Source organism: Bos grunniens, chromosome 21, assembly GCF_055505025.1.
Source record: "Bos grunniens cultivar Pamir isolate PY7600 chromosome 21, Bosgru_T2T1.0, whole genome shotgun sequence".
In the NCBI taxonomy this organism is placed as follows: domain Eukaryota; kingdom Metazoa; phylum Chordata; class Mammalia; order Artiodactyla; family Bovidae; genus Bos; species Bos grunniens.
Window position 1 is genome coordinate 32,701,642 of NC_141185.1, and position 27,125 is coordinate 32,728,766.

Here is a 27,125-nt window from a genome sequence, read left to right on the forward strand (position 1 = left end):
GGTGCCAGGGACACAGCTAAGAACAAGGGTCCTGTTTATGAGGAGTTTACATTCTACTGGGTGCTGTGGGTGTTTAAAGCTGAAACTCCAGTACTTTGGCCACCCACACAGCATGGCTTAGTTTCATTGAGTTAGACAAGGCTGTGGTCCATGTGATTCTCTTTGGAACATGCTAAATTTGAGATAAGTAACATACACGACCTACTATATAGCTGGATATATGCATCTGTAATTCCAGAAAGAAATTAGAGCCAAAGACATAGATTTGTGAAGCTCTCTGTTACTTTTGCTCTCTCTTTACTCTTTCTTAGTCCCCACCCCACCCCAATCTGGAGATGCATCACTATGCCAATTTCTACTTTTAGCTTTGAAGCAGATCAATCTTTTCAACAATCATATTCTCTTCTTCGCCAATACTGTCTTAATCACAATAGTTTTGTAATTAGTTTTGGTATGTGACAGTGTAGGTCCTCCAGTTTTTGCCCTTTTCAAATCCACCTTTGCTGTTTTGCTCCTTTGGAATTCCATACCAATATTATAATTAGCTTGTCAGTCTCTACAAATTCACTGTACAGGTTTTGCACAGGGTTTGTTATTAATTCCTAGATACTGATATATTTTATATCATCTTAAATGATACAGTTTATCAATGAATACATTAAAAGAAATTATTTTTTTTTAAACTAAAACTTTAGCTGGTAAATACATTACTAGAAAATGTTTAAATAAAGCTTATTAAAAATAAGCAAAAAAAAAAAACCAACAACAACAACAAAGACCCTAAAGCATGTAGCAAAGGTACTCAGTGACATTATTTTAACACGTTTTCCCTCTTCTTTCATTGAGCAGAACACACTTTGGGCTTAATTTGTGTGGTGTCAGGAGCTGCATATTCTTTTACTTCAACTGAGAACTTGTAAAAATGCAGCCTCATTACAGATAATTTGCAAAAGCCAAGAAAGTTGATAACAATTCTTATAATATCATCAATCATAGACAGTAACATTTAACTGTATTTCTAAGGTTTTTTTTTTTTTTTTCTACTTATCTCTTATTTTCCTTCTGATGAATTCTTATGTATTTCTATCATTACTAAAGTAAAATATTTTCAAATTAATGTGTGAACATTCTAATTTTCCTATTATACTTGGGAATAAATACTTGAAAAAAATCAGTCTAGGAACTATACAACTGGCTTACTAGGAAATGAAATAAAAATACAAATGCCTCTCAACTTTATAGACTTCCTTGCATTATCTGATTTCAACTCACAGTTGCAATGTGTATGTATGACTCTATCCAAAACATCCTAAAACCCTCTTATTTCTCAATATCCTTTTCATTATCCATGACTATGTGAAGGTATCCATTTTCATGAGAAGTAGGTATAGCATATTACCTAGAGAATAGACAAAATAAACATTAAACTTTTTGAAAGTCAGCAAGCATTAAATCAGAAACCAATCAAAACTCAGAACCTAGAAGTATGTAAAATTAGTTGGTTAATTGGAAAGACTGTTCTGCAGGGAAAAGAGAAGTTTGGCAGTGCCATTTCAAACTTTTACCTTCATCCAACCACCATGCCGCTAGCTGGTTGCCTTGATGCCTGTCATTTGGTTTTGATCTTGACCCAGTTAGTGTACAGAGTAGATCAAATTCAGGCCACATTCCATTTGGAATTTGTTGGATCAGTTTATTCAATGTGGAGATTCAATGGTAAAGACTTGGCAATAACATTGACATAATATGAGAAGCTTTACATCTTTGACTGGATTTCAGCCATCCCAGCAACACCCTCCACCACTGTTCTGTAAATTTTGGATGCAGCTATCTCATAGAAGGCTATCTGAGATTATGAAGAGACAACTGTTTGGCTCATTATAAAGTCAGATGTGTTCTTTGGCATTTGAGTGGACAGCAGAGACTTTGACATTAACACATGGCTCATTAGGAATGAATTTGAGCTTGGCCTTTTGCTGCACTTAAAACGAAATACCTAATATAGAGAAGCAACTCCTTGAAAACGCCGATACAATCTCTTAAACATACATAGCTGTAATTTAAAACAAAGGCACCATTCCTCTAGGCATTTGCCATTAAGAGCACAGTGCGTGTCTTAAAACTGTGAGGCAAACAACGAACAGACGGGATCATGTTCCTTTTATCTTTCTTGTTCCTAGTGACAAATACACAGACTTTTCCTGTTCTTCCTAACTGTTTGTCATGTTCTAGAACAGGCTGTCTTGTAGTTTCATGACAGGGTCATGTTTACAGCATTACATAGTAGTTAGTGGTCAGTTACCACTTTTATGATAAATTTGATTTTGCAACTCAGCTGATTCAATTTGCACCCAGCTGAAACTTGAAACATAAAGCAGTTTACTACCTTGAATCTACAAAGCAGAATACTCTTTGATGTTAAGGCAGCTTAGCACCATGCATTGAAACCAGTATGTACACTATTAGCTCAAAGTGTTGTTTTTAACTTACAGTGTTTATCAGCTTTGCATTTCGACTAACCTTCATCATTCTCCTTGCTTCAAGTACTTTCAACAATAAAGTGCAAAGTGTTTCATTCTAAAATAATTTAAATATTATTTTCATTTAATTTTCAAAAAGTCTATATTAGAATCTGTTTTGCTTCTCTGAGCATGTAAAATTGTAAAGAAATAAATGCTACTTTCATAATTTATGTATAACAAAATATACACCCAGTCAATTGAGAGAAGTGTGTCTGCCAGTCCTGTCAGTTATGATGAAAATTACAAATCCCTTATACTTTGAGATATGTTTGCAGAAGCAAATACAACGCTCAGGAAAAGAGCACATCTATCAAACATCTCATGGACAACATGACATGACTAAAAGCTTCAGAACTTGAGTAATGCTGAAAAGCACAAAATGGGTTCACATATTTTTAAACCTTCAAGATTTTAAATGATAAAAAGCCAGTACAAAGAGTCCATAAAAAAAAACAAACAAAAGAACTGATCAAGCAAACTTCTCTAAGCAAACAAGTTTAGTTTGAGACTGAACCAGCATCCACAACATGCTCTTCTGCTACCTACTTATGGTAGTTCCTGAACTAAGGCATATTTCATGCTGCCAATGGTGGAATATCCTGCTAGATAACAATATGGCAAAATTTCCTAAAGGGTCTCTGTCTTGTGTTTAACTGAAATATATCCTAACCAGAATGAATCTATATTCTGTTCTGTTTACTTATGTCTTCATGGTTCTCATAAGAAGCACTTAAACAGATGTTTTTAATTGATTTTAAATCATTTTATCTTTGTGTAAGCTATCTAAAAGAAAAACATGCATGGGTGAACCCAAATAAATAAGATCTGAGAAAAGACAATAACTACATAATTAATAGCATTGACTAGGAATCAGAATAAGTAATTCCTAGCTATAACCAACAATAAACTATTTAAGTTATGCCTCATTTTTTAAATCTGTAAAATAGAAAGAATGACACTTGCCTTTACAAATTCCAAACCTGTGAAGAACAGAATAGAAAACCTATAACACTTTACAAAAATAACAGACCTATAGGACTTGGGGAAATGACATGCAATAAGAAGCCTCAACTTTGAAAATAAAATCTTGAGAGGTTTTATGTTGTTGCTATTTAGCCACTCAATTGTGTGTGACTCGTTGAGACTCCAAAGCCAGGCTCCCCTGTCCTTCACTATCTCCTGGAGTTTAGTCAGATTCATGTCCGTTAAGTCAGTGACGCGATCTAACCATCTCATCCTCTGCTGCCCTCTTCTCCTTTTGTCCTCAATCTTTCCCAGCATCAGGGTCTTTTCTAATGAGCTGGCTCTTTGTATCAGGTGGCTAAAGTACTGGAGCTTCAGCTTCAGCATCAGTCCTACAATGAATATCCAAGGCTGATTTCCTTTAGGATTGACTGGTTTGATCTCCTTCCCATCCAAAGGACTCTCAAGAGACTTCGCCAGCACCACAATTCATAAGTATCGATTCTTCAGCACTTACTCTCACTCCCAACACTCACGTCCTTACATGACTACAGGAAAAACCATAGCTTTGACTATAGTAACTTTGTCAGCAGTGATATCTATGCTTCTTAATATGTGGTCTAGATTTGTCATAATTTTCCTTCCAAGGAGCAAGCATCTTCTAATTTCATGGCTGCAATCACTATCAGCAGTGATTTTGGAGCCCAAGAAAAGAAAATCTGTCACTACTCCCAATGTTTCCCCTTCTATTTGCATGAAATGATGGGACCAAATGCCATGATCTTAGTTTTTTGAATGCTATTTTTTTTTTAATTTTTAAACTTTACATAATTGTATTTAAGCCTGCTTTTTCACTCTCCTCTTTCACTCTCATCAAGAGGCTCCGTAGTTCCTCTTTACTTTCTGCCATTAGAGTGGTATCATCTGCATATCTGATGTTGTTGATATTTTTCTTGATTCCAGCTTGTGAGTCATCCAGCCCAGCATTTTTCATATTATTCTGAATATAAGTTAAATAAGCAGTGTGACATTATTTCCAAACTGTCTAAATTTCCAATAAAAAGTGCACCTTTTACAAATATGAATTTAGATTTCAGGAGTAAGGAATGATATGTTGATTAAGTCAGTAAAATTTCTCCATGTTTATTAAAGGATCATCATCACTCAGTAACTCCGTGAAGTCTATGCCATATTTCTTTTCTGAGCTGAAGATCAAAGTGCTCCTGACCACAGATAAGTGCTCGGGTACAAAAGAATTTGGAATTACCTGAAGAACTATTCATTCTGTGTGATTTCTGGGTCCTTCTGACCAACTTAAATCACATTTTATTGAATGAATAAATCTTTTTACAAAGGAAGCATTCTTATTTAAGCCTGTTTTGTATAGACAATGTGTCTAAGTTGCTTGTTCTGCATAAAGTGTACAGAGAGAATCAACAGTTTGGAAATGTGCCTGGCCCAGGTATTTTAAATCACTTCACTTGGGTTTGGAGAACATAGCATAATGCAGTCAACAGCAAATATGAGAATGGGAGAGAAAGAGAAAGTAGAATTGAAGATGGGTCTTATAACTGTGACCAGTAAACCAAGTAAAAGATTATGTACTATCATAGATAAATTTAAGGATATTTGTACTAAAAATATAATATTCTGCTGTGTACTTAGTCGCTTAGTCGTGTCTTGACTCTTTGTAATTCCATGACTATAGCCCATCAGGCTCTTCTTCCACATGGATTCTCCAGGCCAGAGCATTGCAGTGTGTTGCCATGCCCTTCTCCAGGGGATCTTCCCAACCCAGGGATCAAACCCAGGTCTCCTGAAATGCAGGCAGCTTCTTTACAGTGTGACCCACCAGGGAAGCCCAATAATACTGGAGTAGGTAGCCTATCCCTTCTCCAGGGGATCTTCCTGACCCAGGAATGGAACCAAGTCTCCTGCACTGCAGGTGGATTCTTTACCAGCTGAACTACCAGAGAAGCCCAATATGCTGCTGCTACCTGGCAAATACTCATTCAGTCCTCAGCATGTAAGTGGAAGGAACACAAAGTAAAATGTCTTATTTGTAATAATTCCAGAGTTAAAGGAAATATGAATTTGAGGAATGATGCTTAGAAACTGCTATTCTGAACCTTCCCTCGAGGTCTAGTAGCTAAGACTCCATGCTTCCAATGTAAAAGGAACCAGGGTTCAGTCCCTAGTCGGGGAACTAAGATTCTGCATGCTGGATGGTGTGTCCAAAAACATAAAGAAAATAAAGTAAAATTAGGAACACCTAAAAATATTTTAAAAACTGCTATTCTGTCAAGTACAGCAGATAATAGCATTCAATTCAAAATGTCTTTTGTTAATGATTTTAGAGACCCTGCCACACACATGCACACATACTTTTGTCCATCAAAAATTTTCCAATTAACATCCACTTAAAAATTAAACTGTATTTTAATTTTTATGTGAATGTTATTTTATACTCTGTATTTTATGTATAAACAAGGCAAATGTTACCTGTACAGCAGTAAGAAAAATGAGGTCCTCAACTAAAACACTTCCTGAAAAAGACTGTTCAAATTTTGTATAATATTACTGGTGAACTCACTACTGTATCTACCTACTTTAAAACAGCTCCACATTCACCTCACTCCTTACTGAGCCCTCTTCCTGATCTTCAGCTCCAAAAATGCACATAATCATCTTCTAATAAGCTTTAGAAAAAAGAATCTTGTTTATCCCAGAGTTCCCCAAGGTATGCATGTAAGGTAAGCAACTCCACAAATGATCTGGGATTATGTGTACATGTGAATCTTGGGAACAGTAAGGTTTTTCAACATCATTATTACTAGTGTTTATTGTCCCAAAATTTACACTATACACATCCTCTTACTTATCACCAGTTCCATACATCAATAATCCAAAGTCTGAATTACGAGAACAAGGAAGGAGAATTGAAAAATAATACTTCAGAATTATGCCACATGAATGACCACTTTTAGAAGTGAAAGGGTGGAGACGATTCTCAGCACACAGGACATTTTTGGTTTTAAGCTCTATGGCCTGATTTCTACTTGATTACCATAATTTCCATTTGTGAAGATGTTAGAGGTATACAGCAGAAGAACTTGTGCTCAGTTTTATACTTTCACATACATTTACCACATTATTTTTTTTTACTTGTTTTTGACAGTACTTCCTATATTTTGGAATTAATTTTGAGGAGAATCTATATCACTATCATTTCTCTAATAAGGGACACTTTAAATAGACATTGGTTACTGGTAAAACTGTAAGCACTGACCTCTGCACATTCTGAAGGAAAAGGCTTTCATCCATTGCCAGAAAAGGCCTCTCAGGGATATTCCTACTTGTATTTGGCTGGATTTCTGAGCCTGAGAATCTTCATGTACCACAGAGAAGGTTACTCCTTCTGGTATAATCAACCTATCAAACAGTCATTTATCCTGAACAATACTGTGCTGCTGCCTACATTTAGTCTCATAGTGAGAATAAAGTCATTTCTCATGAAATCTCTTAATAGATACCTCTACAACTCATTATTCTTTATTGTAAATAAGGTGCTAGGCAGTAATAAAACATGATAAAATGGAAAATGCAGTAACGTTTTTGTTAAATCTCAAGTTGGTGGTTTACCTTAAAGCATATTTTTCAGAAAATATTTCTTACATTTAAACAGATAGGACTCAAAACCATCTTATTCAATAATGCTAGTTTCATGGGTATGTGAAATAACTGACAAAGAAAGGAGTAAGACAGGAAACGGGGCATTTAAGCATCAAGTATGCTGACTGCAATGACAATACACTACCATAAGAGAGCTGAAGAGAAAGAATCATGTCCTGACAAAATAAGTTCCATTTAGTTAGGGATCAAACCTGATATCTGGAGCTCCCAGGTGTCTCAGTGGTAAAAGAATTCGCCCACCAATGCAGGAAACACGGGAAACATGGGTTCGATCCCTGGGTTGGGAAAAGACCCTGGAGAAGGAAACTGCAGCCCACTCCAGTATTCTCACCCAGGAAATCCCATGGACAGAGGAACCTGGTGGCCTACAGTCCATGGGGTCACAAGGAGTTAGACACGACTGAGCACGCACACAGCTAAATCTGATATTTGAACACAGCACTTGAAAAACCTATCCACAAGAGGAAAATCAAGTGTAAATAAAGACTGCTTTATCATTTGAATATGGAGAAGGTGATGGCACCCAACTCCAGTACTCTTGCCTGGAGAATCCCATGGATGGAGGAGCCTGGTGGGCTGCAGTCCATGGGGTCACTAAGAGTCAGACACGACTGAGCGACTTCACTTTCACTTTTCACTTTCCTGCATTGGAGAAGGAAATGGCAACCCACTCCAGTGTTCTTGCCTGGAGAATCCCAGGGACAGGGGAGCCTGGTGGACTGCCATCTATGGGGTCTCACAGAGTTGGACACGACTGAAGCGACTCAGCAGCAGCAGCAGCAGCATTTGAATATAAATACAGATTTGGATCAATTTCAATGTCTTTATTTCAGAATTTTGTTTGTGCTATGCAAAGGGTCAAGCATCTCCTTCCTCGTATAGCCAAATGATGGAGCTCATTCACAAAGTTATGTATATTTAATAGTCTAAGGTATTTGAAAGATACTTTTATTCTTTGATCAGATTTGGATAAAACTGACGAATGGGTGAGATTATTTCAATTGTTTAGACTTTATTTTATAATCATAAACTCTTCCATCTAGCTAGACTTGGAGGGGGATAAAGAAAATATAGAACCAGGAAAGTCATTGAGAGCACAAAATTTATAGGATAATGAGAGTAGACAGATGGGTGCTCTTCTGAGCTACGAAAGAAATGGTCTGGTGATTGAGATTAAAACCTAAGTCAAATTTATTAGAGTTGTTCACAGTGGGACATAGTCATTCTGCTGGTTTTGCCATTCCAGGACCCAAAGTGCCCATGGCTTCTAAATCATTTATACATTCTTTTACCTTCTCAAAGATCACATCTGCTATACAATCGATTAAGTCTTGACAATGTCAATAAAAAAGTAGGAACTGTTTGTGTTGGGCTTAGAATTTGGCATGGACAAGATACCAGGAGTGTGCTTCAAGATGAATCTGTGATCATCAAACGTTTCCCCTATATGGACTTGCAGCCAGTGTCATTATGGAATAGGAAGTACTCAGCCTAGCATATAAAGCCCAGAATACTTCTGTGAAAGCAGGAATCTTTATAACCTTCACTCCCAGTGCTAAAAGCACAAAAAATTTCTCCTGTCTTTGGAACTCTGTATTCAAAAAGCTCAAAGGAGACACTGTCCAGGGGCTCAATGTTGATGACGAGTGGAAAAAATACGGTGAAGCTGACTAAGGCTACTGGTAAAAAAATTCCCTGCCAATGCAAGAGATAAAAGAGATGCTGAGTTTGATCCTTGAGCAGATCCCCTAGAGTAGGAAATGGTAAATTGTTCCAGTATTGTTGTCTGGAAAATTCCATGGACAAAGAAGCCTGTCAGGCCACAGACCACTGGGTCACAAAGAGTCGGACACGACTGAGCACACACGCAAAATGACTAAGGCTAGTAGGTCTCCCAGTGGCAGCAAGAGCATCAACAAAACCCAGAACAGGTAAATTTTAATTGAACTCTCTGTTCATTTTTTTCCTTTTCATGTGTTCTATCACATCTCCCAGAACAGGACCCTTCATGTATCCTTGGGCCTTAATATTCTCTTCTCCTCGAACCATTTATTAAAAGAAGAGTTTATAAACATTTTGATCAGATTTCAATATTTCAATATTTTTATCATCAAGGTATTTCCTCATTTATTTATACTGAACACTTTGGAAGAAACTGACATGCTCTGCTGCGTTCTCTCTACTTCTAAGGTGCACATCCTAGTTTCCACTGAAGGTATGTGCAGCTACATGACTTATTACTATTGAGAAATGGTGATGGAAGTGTGGTGTGTCACCTTCAGGCCATAGACCATAAAGCCACTTGGTATACTCTGTGCTACTTTTTCTCTGCCAGGTTAGGGTAGAAAGGTTTATGTTGACCATGGAGAACATACACTGAGAAAGGTAAAGACTCTATTAGTCTGCTTCCTTTAATGACCATGTAGAAAAGAACCCTTTCTGTTGAACAGTTCTACAGAAAACCGTAAAGTTATGTACTGTTTGGTTCATGAGCTGCATTCTGCACTAATATGTTGCAGTAAGTGGATTATGTCACTTTGGGTGCGTGTGTGCTATTGCTTCCGTCGTGGCCAACTCATTGCGACTCCATGGACTGTAGCCCACCAGGCTCCTCTGTCCATGGGATTTCCCAGGCAAGAATACTGAAGTGGGTTTTCATGCCCTCCTCCAGGAGATCTTCCCCACCCAGGGATTGAACCTGCGCCTCTCATGTCTCCAGCATTGGCAGGTGGGTTCTTTACCACTGAGCCACCTGGGAAGCCCTACATCACTTTACATATGTTTATAAAGATGACTTACATATGGTGGAGTATCACACATGTATCCTCACAGGTAACAGATAGAGGAAATTTTGCTTAGCTATTCATCCTAAATATCTTCCAATACTTGTGTGAAAAAAGTAATTTCATTGTTGTAAAGGTTGTATGATATTTCATTTTGCCATATTTTATTTAACTAGTTTCCCATTGACAGGATGTATCATATTTCATTCTGCTATACATTTAAATGTAGTCAGTGCTTACTGAAGGTTCTTTCATAAAATAGTTTTATCATCCCTGATTTATTTTCATATATATTACATCAGTTAGCTGAATATCAGCAATTTCATTTTTTTCAGGAATGCTTGGATGTTATCATCTCCAAGCACTGTATGTGTTTGAGATTCTTCTATCTTCTTTACATTTGAATGAGAACTTGGTGAGGACAAAACAAAAATAATTATTGGTTTATGGGATTATGATTATTTTCTCAAGATTTGTAAGACATTGCTACTGCATCATCTTATGCTGAATATTTTGTGCAGAGTACTTAGACAAATTATACAATGTTTTCCTATATTTTTTGTAATGTGTCTTCATCTGAATACCCAAAGAACTTTATCTTGGTGATAACTGAAACCAGAGACCCCTCCACCAAAATGTCCATACATTATTTTATTCTATTACTTCAATACTAAGTACAGATATAGTAAATATTTACAGCACTCTATTAGTTCCTCTTGCATTCATGTGCCATTTGACCTGGAGGTTCAAATTTTTATCTAATATCTCCATTCTGAAGGAGATCAGCCCTGGGATTTCTTTGGAGGGAATGATGCAGAAGCCGAAACTCCAGTACGTTGGCCAACTCATGCGAAGAGTTGATTCATTGGAAAAGACTCTGATGCTGGGAGGGATTGGGGGCAGGAGGAGAAGGGGACGACAGAGGATAAGATGGCTGGATGGCATCACTGACTCGATGGACGTGAGTCTGAGTGAACTCCGGGAGTTGGTGATGGACAGGGAGGCCTGGCGTGCTGTGATTCATGGGGTCGCAAAGAGTCGGACACAACTGAGTGACTGAACTGAACTGAACTGATACTTTTCTTTCATAGTGTCAATAATTTTAAGAAGCATCAATTGGGTCTAAATTGTATCAGAAGCTGTATCATCTTTGCCTAACTTTATACCTCATCATTTCTTGGGTTTCATTCATTCATTATCTACTGCAAATTACACAATTTTTCAAACTTGACTTTCCTTTCCCTAACTCAGTTTTAAGATGTATCCTTTATAATCCTTACTGCTTTTAATTTGTTTCACTTATTTTATGTCTTTATTTAAACTTTAGGAATCTTTCATAAAAGTGAAAATATTTATTATTTCCTAATATATTCTTTGCCAACAAAGGTCCGTCTAGTCAAGGCTATGGTTTTTCCAGTGGTCATGTAGGGATGTGAGAGTTGGACTGTGAAGAAAGCTGAGTGCCAAAGAATTGATGCTTTTCAAATGTGGTGTTGGAGAAGACTCTTGAGAGTCCCTTGGAGTGCAAGGAGATCCAACCAGTCCTTTAGATCAGGGCTGATCTAAAGGAGATCTGCTGCGATTCATGGAGTCGCAAAGAGTCGGACATGACTGAGCGACTGAACTGAACTGAATATATTCTTTCTTCTTGGTTATCAAATATTTTTCATTGCCTTTATTTTCTTAGGAGTCATATTCTCTATTTTATAATAGGGAGTAATATTTACCTATTATATAAAAATTCCATGAATCTTACTTTTACCATTTTGCTACCTTTTATTCATTATATTTATCTTATCTATTAACCCCTCCATGGATACATTTCATGCTTTGCTATCTTAATTTTCTTTATTTTCAATAATATTTAGATAGCAAGGTTTACCAAGAGCAACAATTTGTCTAAGGATAATGTGATAAAGGAAACTGGAAAATAAACTGGAGGCAATAAAAAGTAAGGAACATACTTCCAAAATATGGAACTGGAGGACAGATGTAACTAAAGAATGTTCGAAACAGACAAATCATCTTTGTTTTCTGCAGCATGGATCCCTAACTCATAGTAATGGTCTGAAGTTAATGTGGGATTAGAAAAATATATGGTGTAGTACTCTATTTCACAAGATCCAAGGCCCACATACCATTCTTCATGTAAGATTCCTGCAATATTTATTCCATTAATTCTGCTGATATGACTCATTCAGGAAGAATATCTTTATTTTTCAATTAGGTATCTTAGAAGACAAGAAGAGTAAAATGCAATTGTTGTAAAGAACATAGATAAACAATATGTTTTATGAAATAACAGAGGGAAAAACATTTCAAGAATTTAGGACATGCAAAATTTTTCCAAGTTGAAAGTGAAATCATGAAGAGCATTGAATAAGAGAGACCATAAATGCTGAATCATTAAAGAGCTTTTAATAGCTCAGAAACATTTTTGAACATCACAAGACATAAAAGTGGGCAGGGTATGTGATGCATGGGAATAAATTAGGAGAACAATTATGTAGGGCCTCTTGACTAAGCTAAAAGAACTTAAATGTTATCTTTTATGGCATGGATAATTGTATAAGTTAAACCTGGTTGGTATACACACCTCTAAGTTTTTGTTGTTGTTGTTTGTTTGTTTTTAAGGAGAAATCTTGCAATACAGTACATGGTAAGCCAGTTTGAATAGACATTATTGGTAGAGAGACCTGATAATTCTCTTGGAATAGTCCAAGTTAATTCTAATTAGTGATCATTTAAATAATGGCAGTTATAGTACACAGGACTCTATATTCAAGAGCAAGTTCATAAAATAGATTTGATGAAATGACTATAAAAATATCAGTAAAGTTGTACTATGATAAGGAAAAAGAAGACAAAAAGTGATAATGGAACTTGTTGACAAGAGAAATCACTTTTATAGTATCTCGGGAGGATAAGTCATAAATTCAATAAAATAGTTTGAGTTAAAACAATTCTAAATAGGAATTCTATATGGAAATACTTGTGTGAACTTTCATTATTAATCATTCTGAAATTCAGTATACTTTAGCAAAAGAGATATTAATTTGAGAGTGCCCAACTTTGAAATGATAAATAAAATTTATTAGAGTTAATGATGTCATCAATCATTTTTCAAGTAAGAGTTTACATAAAATAAAAAAGTAATCAAATTGAAAATGACTAGGAAGCCTGTCATTTAATGTGCAGGTAGAGAAGGATGACAAGCAAAGGCAAGGACTATGAGAAATGTAGTAGGAGAATTAGCTACTACGAGAATAAATAAATTGTAGAAGCCAAGGGAGAACATATTATAAAATTCAGAGTATAGATAACACTATCAAAAACTGTAGAGATAAAATATGGTGAACATTTTCTATAAACAAGTGTAAATTTATGAAAGCCAACACTCAGAAGTTGATACGGAATATAATTTAAAAGATACTGAGTAAAACAGTTTGTGCAATGGCCAGACACTAATGTCTTAAGAAGTGTATATCACTGAGTAGTTTGAGAAAGCTGAGAAAATAAGCACAAAAATTACTTCAAGATAATGCTGTGGTACAGGAAAGATGCATTTTGTTAGGAAATGGATTTCTATAGGCTTTTTCTTGTTTGGTTATTTTCCTTATGAAGAATGCTTATACCAAAGCACTGGAACAAAGAGAAAACAGAGAACAAGGGTGAAAGGGACAAAGAAAGGAGAGCAACAACGGGAAAGGAGGGAATGGAAAGAGAGAGGGAGGGAGTATCAGAATGGGAATGAGAATGAATGAATAAGAATGAATGAATAATGGAATATTGGACACAAATTAGGGGCATAAGTTTCCTGACAAACATTTGTAGGAGACAGAAATTAAGGAAATGTGAGTTTTGGAAAATGAGAAATAGTACAGTCTATGACAATGAAAAGTAGAATAGGTATGATTAGGAACTAAAGGAGATAGAAGTTGTTTTTTCTTTTCCTGACATTATTTTTTAATCTCTAAAATAATCAGCTCAACTCCAGAAAAATAAATGACCCAATCAAAAAATGGACCAAAGAACTAAATAGACATTTCTCCAAAGAAGACATACAGATGGCTAACAAACACATGAAAAGATGCTCATCACTCATTATCAGAGAAATGCAAATCAAAACCACTATGAGGTACCATTTCACACCAGTCAGAATGGCTGGGATCCAAAAGTCTACAAATAATAAATGCTGGAGAGGGTGTGGAGAAAAGGGAACCCTCTTACACTGTTGGTGGGAATGCAAACTAGTACAGCCACTATGGAGAACAGTGTGGAGATTCCTGAAAAAACTGGAAATAGAACTGCCTTATGATCCAGCAATCCCACTGCTGGGCATACACACTGAGGAAACCAGAATTGAAAGAGACACGTGTACCCCAATGTTCATCGCAGCACTGTTTATAATAGCCAGGACATGGAAGCAACCTAGATGCCCATCAGCAGATGAATGGATAAGAAAGCTGTGGTACATATACACAACGGAGTATTACTCAGCAATTAAAAAGAATACATTTGAATCAGTTCTAATGAGGTGGATGAAACTGGAGCCTATTATACAGAGTGAAGTAAGCCAGAAGGAAAAACACCAATACAGTATACTAACGCATATATATGGAATTTAGAAAGATGGTAACAATAACCCTGTGAACGAGACAGCAAAAGAGACAGTGATGTATAGAACAGTCTTATGGACTCTGTGGGAGAGGGAGAGGGTGGGAAGATGTGGGAGAATGGCATTGAAACATGTAAAATATCATGTATGAAACGAGATGCCAGTCCAGGTTCGATGCACGATACTGGACGCTTGGGGCTAGTGCACTGGGACGACCCAGAGGGATGGTATGGGGAGGGAGGAGGGAGGAGGGTTCAGGATGGGGAACACATGTATACCTGTGGTGGATTATTTTATTTCTTTTAAATAAATTAAAAAAAAAATACTAAAGGTGAAAACAGATGACTTGTTTTAGTCCATGCTTGGATTGTCAGAGTTTTAGGATAAACGTGAAGTTGAGACTGCTGGTAGTCCTGGGGGAGAAGTGGTATTGTTGCTATTAAGTCTGGAACCCAGGTTTAGAAGGCTTTGACTTGGAGAGTTCTTACTTCACTTGAAAATCATTTTATATAAATTCTTGCATAAATCTCTTTTTCAATACTGAAACATCTTAGTCTGTGTCTGTCCTCCCTGCATTCACACAGGCAGTCGTACCCATCTTTCCATACATACCTAAATGTTTTATCTCTGTCTTCTCTTGAATTGTCTCCCTTCTCCACACCTAGCTCCCAAATAACCACCTCCATTTTGCTCTAATACATGTGCTGGCAGGTAACTGCACAGTATTCACTTTCTAGATCTCACAAGCTGAAAGAAGAGGAAACTGCTTTCCATGCCTCCACCTCAATATCTCCCCCAAATCAGTTTTAATGCTTGATGTCTAGATATGGCTTGATTCTATGAGTCTTCCAGTAGATTCAATCCATAAAGTGTTCCACAAGTGAAAACTTCTGATCTATTGAAGCTTTTAGCAGTCAACAAAATTTGAAACTACTAATACACATTATAATTTGTTGAACCGTTTAAATTATTGTTAAATTATGTTCATTATTATTATGCTTGAGTATTTTTCAAAATATTAATTGCATACTTACACTTTTAAATAAAATTTTTACCATTATTGCTTTGGGGCTCTTAGAATTTCAGAAGAAACTTTTACATATGCATTCAAATATATTTACTAAGTAAAAGCAAGTCTTAAACATCTGCTTCTACAAAATTTGCTGAGGTCCAGCTATATAACAAAAATGCTGCCACTGAACCACAAGGTAAAAACCATTCCAGAAGAGACAAGCTCAAGTAGTCTATGAAATGTGTGGAATATTTCTAAGATAAATAATTAATAGATAAATAAGAATTAAGATAAATTAAATAAATAAGAAATAAATATTTCTAAGATAAATAATTAATATTTCTAAGATAAGTAATAAATATGAAGTATAATCATTTATAATCTCTTCATCAGATTGAAGTCCAGGAATCAGAAACTAACTATATAAATAATTTTTATAGTTGTATAAATTAAATTAACAACAGAAAGCATAATTTACAAATACTCATTAAGATTTTTGAAAATATAGAATGAAAGGGTCTGTTTAAAGCTTCTAAATGCACAGTACCACACTGTCTCCAAATTTTTTTTAAGTGCCTTCTCCTTTTGTTCTATATCATTCACTCTTTAATCGGTGTTTAGGTTTCAATTACTCTGCTTTCTTCATAGAGTTACTGGCACCCTTTATAATAACTACATTATTGCATTCATATTATTTAAGCCCACTCACAATGCCAGAACTAGTAATTCGGTAGCACTTATACTTGTATTGCAACATGAATTCCATTTGGATGTGTATGTTCCAAAGTCATTTTTTAGGGCTTAATCAATTGAATCATATACCTTTCAGAAATGAATCTGGATACTACAGCCAAATTTCTACCAAAATATTAAGATGTGCCTTATCTGTTTTATTAATGTATTATAAGAATTAATTAGTAATAAGTTTTCGATTCCCTTGTCTTGGCTTTATATAATTTAGAAGTGATTTCACAGCTTCCACATAATTAATTCTGCTACTATTCTTTGATCTTTAATCAACATTTCACATTCGTCTGTTTATTTCTAATGGTACCCTGCAGCTTTTAAATTTACTTTGTTCCCACTTTATTTTCAAGGCCTAAAAGCAAAGCTTAATTTTCTAGATGTAACAACAGGAACAAAACACCTGTGCCTCATTTTCAATAGTGAAAATAAAATGAGAATTAAATAAATAAAAATAATTGAAACAAAAATAAAAAACAAAAAAAAATACTTTCTGTCAAATCCTTAGAATCTCATGTGCTGTTCTTACAGTTTTTCTAATCTTTAACATATATTTGCTATAAATTTGTCAATTTAAAAATCATATATATTTAAGACCTTAACATAATAAATATATTGATATATCTTGAGAAAAAAAGTTGTGACGTCTAAAACATATATGATGGTTTCAGGCATGTTTTATCTCAGAAGACCCATAAAGCTCACAAAACGTACCTATATCCCAAGCACTGGTGCTATTTTATGAGGTGCTGTGTATTGAGTATATACAATATATACTGATTGTCAGAATAAAAAATATCACAATAAACATTTGATTTTCTGCTGTAAGTTATAATTGATTCTATTTAACACAATCAAACATTCTCTAAAGGAGCACACAAAAAAGTTATACATGAATTAAATTAAAAAAAAGAGGTGATATGATTCTATATGTAGAAAATGGCATCTGTTAAGAGTTATAAATATGAGATATATTTCAATTTTAGATATGAGAAGATTCTACTTGCAAAATATTTTACTAAATGGTAATAAAAATAAGCTATTTTTCATAAACAACTCAATTTTAACATAAGGTGATTTATTCACTAACCTTCAAGATAATAAAATACAGTGTAAAAATACTCTAAATATATTGGTAACATCTGACTGGAGATAATGCTCTTTGCAACCCCAGGGAGTGTAGCCCGCCAGGCTCCTCTGTCCATGGAATTTTCCAGGCAAGAGTCCTAGTCGGTTGCCATTTTCCTACTCCAAGGGATCTTCCCAATCCAAGGATGGAATTTGTGTCCCTTGCATTTCCTGCATTGGCAGGTAGATTCTTTACCATTAAGCCTACTGGGAAACCCAATTTAATATTTACTTTTATACAAGTTTGTATTTTGGAATTTTCTCTTACACTTTTTAAATGTATTTAATATTTACTTTTTCATAGTAAATGTGAATGCTTACTATGATCAATGTTTTTTAAATTAATCAGTTTGATAGATTTGCATAAATGTTTAGTGGATGTCTAAAATGTTCTTTTCCCAAATTATTAAAATAAGAGAAACAAATATCAGAATAACTACAAAAATGTCAATGACAATTGCTTTAGGAAATATACACATTGGTAGTTAAAAGTTATTTGCCTGAACAAGATTTAGGAGATGGAATTGAGTAAATTAAAGAAAGGACGATATAATGGCTTGGTAATTGCCATGTAAATACCCCATCATTACACTGTGAATATGTGATTGCTTCTCTTCTTTAAAGAAGACTCCAGTTTACATGGTATTTACTTAGGAACTATTAAATGTAATTACAGGGTGCATGTCAGGAGAATGGAAACAAAGTGGAATTTGGCTTTGCATATCTATATCCTCTAAAAATTAATAGCTATTCTGCAAAAGTCACTCTGTTTGGATATGAGTACATTGCTTGTCCCTGTCATTGTCTGAGAGTGTAATTGCTCAGTTGTGTCTGACTCTTTGTGACATTTTGGACTGTAGCCCACCAGGCTCCTCAGTCCATGGGACAAAAATACTGGAGTGGGTTGCCATGCCCTCCTCCAGGGGATCTTCCCAACTCAGGGATGGAACTTGCGTTTCCTTTGTCTCCTGCATTGCAGGTGGATTATTTACCAGCTGAGTCATCAGGGAAGCACGTCCCTGCCCTTAACCAATTGATAAAGTTACACAGTGATGCCAGAAGAAGTTTTTAACATGATATAACTTTCTCAATATGTTGCACATCTTATTTTAAAGGTATAAAAATATTGCAGCTGAGGAACAAAATGGGTGCTCAAGAAATTTGTCAATGATGCCACATGATGATCTTTGTTCCACAGTTTTCATTACAATGCTCTTTAGAACACAGGTGATAATATATAGACAAGTAAGACTCTGTAGCAGACATTCTGTTTATGAAACATGTTTCCACTGCCTTTTGGGGAAACCAAAATATATTTCCTAGTCTTCCTTACACTTAGATGTGGCTATATGACCTAGGTGTGGCCAAAGGTCACACAGCTCTGGCCTGTCTGACCAAGTCCAACACTGTGTAAATACTGAAAATATCCACATTGTACTTTGTGTGAGTAAGAAATAAACATTTGTGTTAAACCACTGAAATTCAGAGGTATTTGTTATTTATGCATTCACCATAAACAATTATTTACCCTAAATTACACCCCCCAAAAAATTTGACTGTAATTGATGTGCTGCCACTTAAAAACTGAACTGTGTGGCATTTGTTTAGTTACCAAGGAATGGGCAATCAGAAAATAGAAACCTAGAGATTTATGTTGAGTTGTACCAAAATTTGCATCTGCCATAACTTGGAAGACAAGTCTTATACATAATGAGACAACTGTTCTAGAGAAAGTGATTGGGAAGATGAAGAATAAAAAGGTGCGTTGACTTTAAGCTGCCTTTACCAAAATGTTTTTAGAAAGATATAGTACAAAGTTTAAAAAGAATTGGAGGATGTCCAGAAATCAAAAGTCATTAAGGATTGGCAAGTCAACTATTTTAGACTCTCCTTTCAGTTCAGTCGCTCATTTGTGTCCGACTCTTTGTGACCCCATGAATTGCAGCATGCCAGGCCTCCCTGTCCATCGCCATCTCCCGGAGTTCACTCAAACTCATATCCATCGAGTCGGTGATGCCATCCAGCCATCTCATCCTCTGTCCTCCCCTTTTCCTCCTGCCCCCAATCCCTCCCAACATCAGAGTCTTTTACAATGAGTCAACTCTTCGCATGAGGTGGCCAAAATATTGGAGTTTCAGCTTTAGCATCATTCTTTCCAAAGAACACCCAGGGCTGATCTCCTTTAGAATGGACTGGTTGGATCTCCTTGCAGTCCAAGGGACTTTCAAGAGTCTTCTCCAACACCACAGTTCAAAAGCATCAATTCTTCGGCACTCAGCTTTCTTCACAGTCCAATTCTCTCAAACATACATGACTACTGGAAAAACCATAGCCTTGACTAAACGGACCTTTGTTGGCAAAGTAATGTCTCTGCTTTTGAACATGCTATCTAGGTTGGTCATAACTTTTCTTCCAAGGAGTAAGCGTCTTTTAATTTCATGGCTGCAGTCACCATCTGCAGTGATTTTGGAGCCCAAAAATTTAAAGTCTGACACTGTTTCCACTGTTTCCCCATGAAGTGATGGGACCAGATGCCATGGTCTTCGTTTCTGAATGTTTTCACTCTCCTCTTTCACTTTCATCAAGAAGCTTTTTAGTTCCTCTTCACTTTCTGCCATAAGGGTGGTGTCATCTGTGAAGCGTGAACTTCCAGATGTTCTAGCTGGTTTTAAAAAAGGCAGAGGAACCAGAGATCAAATGGCCAACATCCACTGGATCATCAAAAAAGCAAGAGAGTTCCAGAAAATCATCTGCTTTATTGACTGTGCCAAAGCCTTTGACTTTATGGATCACAATAAACTGGAAAATTCTGAGAGAGATGGGAATACCAGACCACCTGACCTGCCTCTTGAGAAACCTGTATGCAGGTCAGGAAGCAAGAGTTAGAACTGGACATGGAACAACAGACTGGTTCCAAATAGGAAAAGGAGTATGTCAAGGCTGTATATTATCATCCTGCTTATTTAACTTCTCTGCAGAGTACATCATGAGAAATGCTGGGCTGGAAGAAGCACAATCTGGAATCAAGATTGCTGGAAGAAATATCAATAACCTCAGATTTGCAGACTCTCCTTTAGAAAGTGCCAAGTATGGGGAGAAAAAACCACCAACAGTTCAGTGAAAATGAAATAGGTAAAAGAACTAAACAGCTGACAGAGAGAGAAAAATAGAGAGTAAGATAACTCAAAACTAAGTGCAGTTTGGAGGTTCCTTAAAAAATTAAAAACAGAATTGCCTTATGACCCAGCAACCCCATGGTTGAGAATATATCTGGAGAAAACTCTAATTTGAAAAGATACATGCATCCCAATGTTCATGGCAGCACTACTTACAACAGCCAAGACATACTAACAACCTAAATGTCCACTGATGAATGAATGGATAAAGACGCGGTATATATACCTACACATACACAGACAATGGAATATTACTCAGCCATGAGAAGGCACAAAATAATGTCATTTGTGGCAACATGGATGACATAGAGATCATCATATTAATAAGTGAAGTAAGTCAGACAGATAAAAACCAAATATCATACATCACTTATATGTGGAATTTAAAACAATGGTACAAATTAACTTATTTACAAAACAGAAGCAGAACCACAGACATAGAAAACAAACTTATGGTTATTATCAAAGGGGATAACCAGAGCCCAGGGGAGAAATAAATTAGGAGTTTGGGATTAATAAATACATACTACTATATTATAAAAAAGGGTAAATAACAAGGGCCTACTGTATAGCACAGGGAACTATACTCAATATCTTGTCACAACTTATAATGTTGAAGAATCTGAACAAGACTATAAAACTAAAGTGTATTTAAAACCTTTGGGAAAGAACTGGGTGATCTTATTGACCCATGGAACTGATTGGATTCATATAGATCAGAAGGTTAGCAAGTTTTTTTCACGAATTATATAACCCAAAGAAACTAAAAGTAAAATCTAAAAATACTAGTGGCTTTTCAAGCCTTAAAAAAAAAAAAAAAAACTTCACCAGTAAGCACACTGCAAGCACATGTAGACCCCAATCAGGACATACTTTATTCACATAAGATATGATCACAGAGAATAACAAGAAAGGCTCTACATGCATGGTGAAGCCAAGGCCCTAGGAGAACTATGGATAGAAAGAATAAGGATGTTTGTCCCCAAAATCAAAATCAGCCTAATGAAGGAATCTTCCTAATCAACTCCCACCATGCAAGAGTCTTCATAAAACATGCCTAGCAGGATATCAAACACTGAAAGGTATCTGCAATCCTGTGTCCTCCAGTTTCCATATTTTCTTTTGTCATTCTGGACCTTCTACCTCACTGTGTATTTGATGTATTAGGGACAGATAACTTGTCTTTTCCAGTTCATTGATGTCTGGACCAGAAAAATATAGCTGGACTTGATGGAAAGGATAGAGTATCATCAGAAAAGCTTTAAGATGGATGGAACAGAAAGAAAAAATGTTGGCTTTTCTCCAAGGGTTAGTGCATCCAATATGTGGGAGACAAGTACACATGTTTGTTGATGAAAAAGTCAGACAAGCTATGCAGAGATTGCTTTCCCTGCTACCTTTGTCTGAGACTTAGTTCCTCCAAACCCGACTTGGGGATGCAGATTTACAAATGAGTTTGTATACCTGTGCACAGGAATGGAGGAGGTAGGATTCTGTAAAAGAAGTCGTCAAACTGTTATGAATTCACTACAAAAGTCCCAGTCATCCCACGGGGAACGCTGAACTGAGAGGGCCCTTAACAGTTGCCCTGCCTGTGGCAAGTTGGCCAGGTCTTTATAGACCACACTGACCACTCATAGAAGGGGTAGCCTCTGAGGATCAGACAAGAACTACTGTGTCGGATCTCTTCACTTGAGGGCAACTTCTAAAGAAAGAATTAGTTGAAAGCTATCCCCTACCAGCAATTCAAGCAACTGGAGAAATAAGCACCTCAGTCCTGATGGGGGATCTGAAGGACAACGACTATTCTCCAAGGCACCGAAAGCAAAAATATATTTGCTGCTCTGACACACTTGCAGTCAGGTATGGTGACACAATGAATGGATACATCCAATTCCCAAGCCTGGTTAATAAAATTCCCCTGCATGATCCTCAACATTCTAACCACCCCACATTCCCTGCCCCCCGCCACAAACACACACATCCTGCATGTTACAGATGATACAGCAAAGGACAAGGCTCCATAGTGAATCTAGAAGGTCAAACAAACTTTGGATCCTAAATGACTGGGATGAATATTGTCACTTGACAAGAAATATCTAAGTCTGAATTTTTCTATAAGGAAAAAAAAAAATGAACCTGTTTTGTGTTAAGGAACAGAGATTTAGGAGTTACTCCTTTTTTATTTTATTTTTTAACTTTACAGTATTGTATTGGTTCCTCCTTATAGACAGACATATTATTTATGATGGGCTTCCCTGGCAGCACAGGCAGTAAAGAATCCACCCACAGTGCAGGAGACCCAGGTTCAATTCCTGGGTCAGAAAAGATCCCCTGGAGAAGGGAATGGCAACCCACTCCAGTATTCTTGCCTGGAGAATCCCATGTCAGAGGAGCCTGGCAGGCTATAGTCCATGAAAGAAAGTGAAAAATGAAAGTGAAGTTGCTCAGTCGTGTACAACTCTTTGTGACCCCATAGACTGTAGCCTACCAGGCCTCTCCGTCCATGGGATTTTCCAGGCAAGAGCACTGGAATGGGTTGCCATTTCCTTCTCCAGGGGATCTCCCGACCCAGGGATCGAACCTGGGTCTCCTGCGTTGTGGGCAGACACTTTACCCTCTGAACCACCAGAGATAGCCCATGAGATTGCAAAAAAGTTGGACGTCATCTTTGGAATAAAGATCCATATTATGACAATAAATCATATATATGTGACAATATATAATTTTATCCAAAGTTCAAAATAACAGTAGTGGTGATATAATAACAAGAAAAAAATTACAAAAAGAAAGAGACTCTGCATATTAGTAATTCAAATTGAGCTCCCACAGTTTGTTTGTTTGTTCATTGGTTAATTAAAGAATTGGATGGGATCATCCAGGTTCTTTCCAGCATTAAAATCAGTGATTTTATGACATTCTCTCTAGGATAGAATGGTGGCAAACAATCATTTTTTTTTAAACTTCATAATTCTATAAAGCTGCGTGGGTCACCCAGTGTGAAATCTGATATTTAGAATTCACGCCAAAACCCATGTAATTCATTTACCGTAAGCCCTATGCTTTATCACTGGCCAAGATTCTGACTTAGATGCTACATGTTCATGATTAATGTGCTTCTTTGGGGATGTTCAATGCCTTTTATGCCAGAAACTAACTTTGCTATTGACTGAATGAATTATCACACTTTTCTCTTAGGACTGGGTGCTTCACACTCAGGTTATCCTAATATGTAGACGATTTATACCCTAGTAGAAGGAATCTGCTCTTGCCTGGAGAATCCCAGGGACGGGGAAGCCTGGTGGGCTTCCGTCTATGGGGTCACAGAGAGTCGGACACGACTGAAGTGACTTAGCAGCAGCAGCAGCAGCAGCAGAAGGAATCTGCAGAAAAAAATGTTCCCTCTTTCCTTCTAGAAACTGGTGTTTCTTGTGCTACTAGAAAATATTTCTATGATTAAGTTCATCATAATAATAAAGGTGCTTTCTCCTCAAAAGGTGTCTTTCCTGGCTATTCATAGTTGTTTGGCCAGTCACAGTGTCAGATTATGAGAGAATCCACTGGTATAATGTGTATTCTAGGTGTAAGTACTGCTTAACAGCAAATGCACAAGGCTTCCAAAACTGTGTGCAGACAATAGTCAGGAGGGAGAGCTTCACGTAAAATTAATAGCCACCTTGTGCTTTAAAAAAAAAAAAAAAAAATCAATGTATTATTGAAACGGTACTCCTTCAAGGTTGCACACAGCTGGTTTAATGCTGATTATGCTTTAAGACAGAGAGAATAATTAAATAGGATAGAAAATGGTATAAGGTTATTCATGACAGAAAAGATGCCAAGAACACTACAACAAAGGCCAGTGCCTGATAAAAGAAACTAAGATAAATTTAATGAAAAACTACTAGTTTACAAGTTTTTTTCCCCCTCATCTAGAGTTAGCTTGGTAAAAATACTGTACACACTTGAAGAGTTCTACACTTTAAAAACCACTCTAATACACATTCTTGTTCTCATTTCTAGGTTTATATGCAGTGAATAGGGCACATAAAACCCAATCAAGCTTTTTCATATATATGTTAATCAAAATAAAACAATGTTTTTAAAGCAAAGGACTCTTAGGGGCTAAATTAAAACATAAATGAAATAAAAATTTAAGAAATACAATCCTATCACAATTATTTTAATGAGTATTCATGAAATAAACCTATATCATTAGGTAATTTTAGGGAACTTCGGTTTCATTGCTAATGTTTTTAAAAAATTTATCAGCACTTGATTTTTTCTGTCATGCCCTTTTGTTAATGATGCATTGATACTAATCTTTTAAATATTGATGCTTCTTTAAGCATAATAATTAAAATTACTCAAATATTCCAATATCATTTTAAAAAAGCAATATTAAACCCATTCATGTTGTAATTCTTGTTCTCATATTGTAGAGAGTTAACATTATGATATTTTTCACTTGAAATGACTTGTCTCATTTAAATTAGGTTATTTTAAATGTTATTCCCTTGCTGAATCCATTTCAAAAATGTACTAGCTTTGTTATTATTGGTTAATATCCGAGATCTTTAAACTATTTAGTACACAGATGCATATGACTTAAAGGATTTCAGAATCTTTTAAGAAACAATTTAAATGTATCCATTACACATATACACACACACATTCACAGAGGCTGAGGTTTGGGGTAATTCTACTCGTCTCTGATGAAATCACTACAATTTACAAATTAAAGCCCTAACTATAATGGCTCTGATAAGTATATAGAAAACATCTAGTTCTTTAGTCGGATGGTTGCACAAAAACATTTCATAGAGGAATCACAACTATTTGCTACATTCTCTTCTATGAATTTTAAACTCTCTAAGCAATGATGTATCTCCCTGAGCATCTTCATTCTCATTACATCAGATAAGGCAAGAGCAGGATTAAAATGTCTCTTTAAAGAGGAAACAAAAGTTTGGGCTGGGAATTACTATTTTAAAGAAAGAATTATTTCTGCAGATTTTGCATTGGTTCAGTGGCAAAATTGCTTCTACACTGTTTAGCTCAGCATCCCGCTGGTTGTTCAGTCTGTCACAATATATAAAATATCATTGCTCTGATACCACTGCAAGCTTTCCAAGTGATTGCATTCCAGACATAATTAAGAATAAACTAATGCCTTCAGACATGCTACTTTCTCCATTTCAAATGATCATTTTACAGAAGAATGCATTATATTTTTCCATCAGAGTTTGATTTACTACTCATAGCTGAAGGATAAATTTGATCTCTTTTATCTATTGGATATTTTAGAATAAATGCCTCCTTTCATTTAAAAATTTAGTAATTTAAAGTTATATTACCTCTTCTTATCAATTCATGTTCTCCCATAATTTTCAACTCTTTTTGAAAAAAGCATCTTACAACTTTTTCATATTACTTAAACTGATTTCCAAAGATAAGGTAATAAGAACTCAAAAGGAAAACCTCATTTTAGTTGCCCTTTAATAATGTGCTTCTAAGAGATATACTGGAGTTATATAATTCTTAGCTGACTTAACAAAATGGAAAATTTCCCAGATATTATCTTGGTATTTCAGGCATCAGTGAAACAGGGATATGAATGTTTTGATTTTTAAGTCAAACAAAAAGGTGCTTTTTGAAAAGTACTCAGATGTGACCTCAGAAAAGCCTAGTTTAGAGATTTTGGGACTTCATTCTGATAGCCAAGAGCACAGATATCATATTTCATCCTTCTCACCAATTCTTGAGATACCACATTTCATAGTAAATACTTCGCAGAAATTGTCAGTCACTCTTCCCATTGGGCTCCTTACTGTAAAAAACACTTCATTCTCAAATTAACAATTTTGAATAGATAACTTCTAATGGTGTTAAATGCAGAGACATTACTTTGTCAACAAAGGTCCGTCTAGTCAAGGCTATGGTTTTTCCTGTGGTCATGCATGGATGTGAGAGTTGGACTGTGAAGAAGGCTGAGCGCCGAAGAATTGATGCTTTTGAACTGTGGTGTTGGAGAAGACTCTTGAGAGTCCCTTGGACTGCAAGGAGATCCAACCAGTCCATTCTGAAGGAGATCAGCCCTGGGATTTCTTTGGAAGGAATGATGCTAAAGCTGAAACTCCAGTACTTTGGCCACCTCATGTGAAGAGTTGACTCATTGGAAAAGACTCTGATGCTGGGAGGGATTGGGGGCAGGAGGAAAAGGGGATGACAGAGGATGAGATGGCTGGATGGCATCACTGACTCGATGGACGTGAGTCTGAGTGAACTCCGGGAGTTGGTGATGGACAGGGAGGCCTGGCGTGCTGCGATTCATGGGGTCGCAAAGAGTCGGACACGACTGAGCGACTGAACTGAACTGAACTGAATGGTGTTAAAAATGCCTCTAATTCAATTCAACCAGAATATTCATTACCACCACATTTCTATTCTCAAACTTGATTATTTTGGTTAATAGGACTTTTACAAGAT

General features: G+C 36.2%; 1 long non-coding RNA gene and 1 pseudogene across 12 annotated transcripts in view; both read right to left on the minus strand.

The window, feature by feature from the left end:
- Positions 1-27,125, minus strand: part of LOC147349339 (uncharacterized) — a 415,290-nt gene that overhangs the window by 271,207 nt on the left and 116,958 nt on the right. The gene's annotated exons all lie outside the window — the stretch shown is intronic.
- LOC147349340 (peptidyl-prolyl cis-trans isomerase A pseudogene) lies at positions 7,961-9,207 on the minus strand (annotated as a pseudogene).